Source organism: Haemaphysalis longicornis, unplaced genomic scaffold (assembly GCF_048455015.1).
Source record: "Haemaphysalis longicornis isolate Haplotype H1 unplaced genomic scaffold, Haemaphysalis longicornis Haplotype H1 scaffold_8, whole genome shotgun sequence".
In the NCBI taxonomy this organism is placed as follows: Eukaryota; Metazoa; Arthropoda; class Arachnida; order Ixodida; family Ixodidae; genus Haemaphysalis; species Haemaphysalis longicornis.
In genome coordinates, this window is record NW_027526445.1 from 83,023,972 (window position 1) to 83,027,584 (window position 3,613).

Sequence of the window (3,613 nt, forward strand, 5' to 3'; positions counted from 1 at the left end):
GGTGCGGAGTGTGAGGTCGGACAGTGGCGTCGTCACTTTGCGTAAGTTGCGGCAGACGGTCTCGCTGATTACTGACACGGCAGCACCGGTTTCGACAAGGGTGATTACGGCGAGTCCTTCAACAGTAACATTAATGGCATTATGGGGTTAAAATCGAGGACTTGAGGTTCTCGACGTGGACGCAGGTCTTGCCTCAGGAACTGCGGCGACTAGTTTTCCTCCTGTGTTGGGTCCACGCGGGGACGCATTGGCGAGATAGATCGGCGACGCGGCGAGGATGACCTGCGGCTCTTGAATGTCGGTGGGGCGGCAGGAGGCGAGTTCGACGGCGGCAAGGGGGACTGCTGACGAAGTGGCGGCTCATACACGACGTAGGACGGCGAATGAAACGACTGATCGTATGAGACGGCTTGGCGGCGACACTAACGGGCGACGTGGCTGGCGACACGACACACGAAGCAGATAGGGTGGTTATCAGGCGTTCGCCACACGTTGGGCGCATGAGGTGCTGGTCGGGGCGGCGACATTGACGGAAGCTGCGGCGATCGTGGGGCGCAAAGCGGTGCCTGCTGGCGAGGTCGTAACAATGCTACTGTGTTGGTTAGCGGTGACGATATGGGAGCAGCCACAGGCCCGGATGGGCAGGCCGAAGGGAGAGCATCGGCGACTTGTTCCCGTATCGCTTGCTGAAGTGTTGAAGACAATGGGGGCGCTGACACCGTAGCGGGTGCACACGATAGAAGACAAACTTGACGCGCGATTTCGTGGCGAAAAAAATCTTGAATGCCGGGCATCAGGGAAGACTCCTCGCTGCTGACGACCAATCCCGGAAGGGGCTCTCCTGGCTGTGACGCTGAGCGCCGCGTGAGAAGCCGCTGCTTGCGGAGCTCGTCCAAGCTCTGACACCAGTTGATGACGTCCCCGACAGTCTGTGAATCTTTACTCAGCAACATCTGAAAGGCGTCGTCGTCTATCCCCTTAAGGAGATGCTTGATCTTGTCAGCCTCGCTCATAGAAAGGTCCGCCCGCTTGCACAGGCTAATAACGTCTTCTCTGTAACTCGTGAATGTTTCGCCTTTGTTCTGCGCCAGCTCTCACAAAAGTTGTTCGGCGAGAAGTTTCCGCACGGCTGGGCGGCCAAAAACTTTCAGAAAATCAGTCTTGAAAGCTGACCAAGACTGCAAGTCGGCTCCGTGGTCCAGGTACCACGTCTCAGCGAGTCGCTTGAGGGAGAATAGGACATTGTTGAGTTTCATGTTATCATCCCATCTGTTATGAGCGCTCACCCTTTCATACGATGACAGCCAATCCTCGACGTCCTGGTCGTCATCGCCATAAAACATAGGGGGGTCTCTCTCGCGGATTGCACCGGAACAGACGATCGCGGGATGCGAGGGAGATGTTATATCCTGAGGGTCGTCAGTGGACAGGACGCGACGGAGACTTCTGCTTCGAAACTCCAGGCTGCGATGAGGACTGGAACCCGCACACTCCACCAATTGAAGAGGTGTTTATTGGCAGGGAATGGTAGCGTTCCAGGTGACGGTGTTCAGGTAGGCACTGATACTAGCCGGAGCGATGATTATGTTTCAGCGGGCTATCAGAGATCGTGGCGCGTTCTCTCCGAGGCCGGTACTACCTCCTCGTGGTCTTCACAGACTCACACGGGGCATAGTGCGTCCTTCGCAGTGCCTGATAGCATACTCTGAGTGGGCAAATCTTTTGCACTACAATAAATATATATATATATATATATATATATATATATATATATATATATATATATATATATATAGACAGAAAATAAGGGTTGGCAGTCAAGAAAACCTCGGAAAGCAAAGGGGAGGTTGTGGTGGGTCATAGAAAGAGATGAAGAATTTTTTGAGTCGAAAAGAAAGTGGTGAAAAAATGCCCGCCGGGTGGGATCCGAACCCACGACCTCCAGAATACCGGTCTGGTGCGATAACCACTACGCTACCGGCGGGGCTGTTTCCCCAGCACTTTCCCGGGTATTTATGTTAAGGTATTTTTGTTTCCTGCACTTGGGGGTGGTAGCCAGCGCCACTCGGACTACTCGGGGTGAAGGGGACCTTCTTTTTAACCCCCGGGCCGTGACTCGAGTGTCTACGACATGTCGAGAGTGGTCGACCAGCGTTGAACCCTCTTAAGCTCCTTTGGCACCAAGACTGCCAGAACAGAGGCCCTCGCTAAGCATGTAGCGAATCAGAAAATGGGAAATGAGGGGCTCCGTGAATTAAGACAGAAAATAAGGGTTGGCAGTCAAGAAAACCTCGGAAAGCAAAGGGGAGGTTGTGGTGGGTCATAGAAAGAGATGAAGAATTTTTTGAGTCGAAAAGAAAGTGGTGAAAAAATGCCCGCCGGGTGGGATCCGAACCCACGACCTCCAGAATACCGGTCTGGTGCGATAACCACTACGCTACCGGCGGGGCTGTTTCCCCAGCACTTTCCCGGGTATTTATGTTAAGGTATTTTTGTTTCCTGCACTTGGGGGTGGTAGCCAGCGCCACTCGGACTACTCGGGGTGAAGGGGACCTTCTTTTTAACCCCCGGGCCGTGACTCGAGTGTCTACGACATGTCGAGAGTGGTCGACCAGCGTTGAACCCTCTTAAGCTCCTTTGGCACCAAGACTGCCAGAACAGAGGCCCTCGCTAAGCATGTAGCGAATCAGAAAATGGGAAATGAGGGGCTCCGTGAATTAAGACAGAAAATAAGGGTTGGCAGTCAAGAAAACCTCGGAAAGCAAAGGGGAGGTTGTGGTGGGTCATAGAAAGAGATGAAGAATTTTTTGAGTCGAAAAGAAAGTGGTGAAAAAATGCCCGCCGGGTGGGATCCGAACCCACGACCTCCAGAATACCGGTCTGGTGCGATAACCACTACGCTACCGGCGGGGCTGTTTCCCCAGCACTTTCCCGGGTATTTATGTTAAGGTATTTTTGTTTCCTGCACTTGGGGGTGGTAGCCAGCGCCACTCGGACTACTCGGGGTGAAGGGGACCTTCTTTTTAACCCCCGGGCCGTGACTCGAGTGTCTACGACATGTCGAGAGTGGTCGACCAGCGTTGAACCCTCTTAAGCTCCTTTGGCACCAAGACTGCCAGAACAGAGGCCCTCGCTAAGCATGTAGCGAATCAGAAAATGGGAAATGAGGGGCTCCGTGAATTAAGACTGAAAATAAGGGTTGGCAGTCAAGAAAACCTCGGAAAGCAAAGGGGAGGTTGTGGTGGGTCATAGAAAGAGATGAAGAATTTTTTGAGTCGAAAAGAAAGTGGTGAAAAAATGCCCGCCGGGTGGGATCCGAACCCACGACCTCCAGAATACCGGTCTGGTGCGATAACCACTACGCTACCGGCGGGGCTGTTTCCCCAGCACTTTCCCGGGTATTTATGTTAAGGTATTTTTGTTTCCTGCACTTGGGGGTGGTAGCCAGCGCCACTCGGACTACTCGGGGTGAAGGGGACCTTCTTTTTAACCCCCGGGCCGTGACTCGAGTGTCTACGACATATATATATATATATATATATATATATATATATATATATATATATATATATATATATATATGTGTGTGTGTGTGTGTGTGTGTATACTGTAA

The 3,613-nt window shown here is 52.3% G+C and overlaps 4 non-coding genes across 4 annotated transcripts; all 4 read right to left on the minus strand.

Moving 5' to 3' along the window:
* Positions 1-1,911: 1,911 nt before the first annotated feature.
* Trnat-ggu (transfer RNA threonine (anticodon GGU)) lies at positions 1,912-1,984 on the minus strand. Its single transcript has one exon. It is a non-coding gene; the product is annotated as a tRNA-Thr (tRNA).
* Positions 1,985-2,374: 390 nt separating this feature from the next.
* Trnat-ggu (transfer RNA threonine (anticodon GGU)) lies at positions 2,375-2,447 on the minus strand. The gene has a single exon. It is a non-coding gene; the product is annotated as a tRNA-Thr (tRNA).
* Positions 2,448-2,837: 390 nt separating this feature from the next.
* Trnat-ggu (transfer RNA threonine (anticodon GGU)) lies at positions 2,838-2,910 on the minus strand. The gene has a single exon. It is a non-coding gene; the product is annotated as a tRNA-Thr (tRNA).
* Positions 2,911-3,300: 390 nt separating this feature from the next.
* On the minus strand, positions 3,301-3,373 carry Trnat-ggu (transfer RNA threonine (anticodon GGU)). Its single transcript has one exon. It is a non-coding gene; the product is annotated as a tRNA-Thr (tRNA).
* Positions 3,374-3,613: the final 240 nt, after the last annotated feature.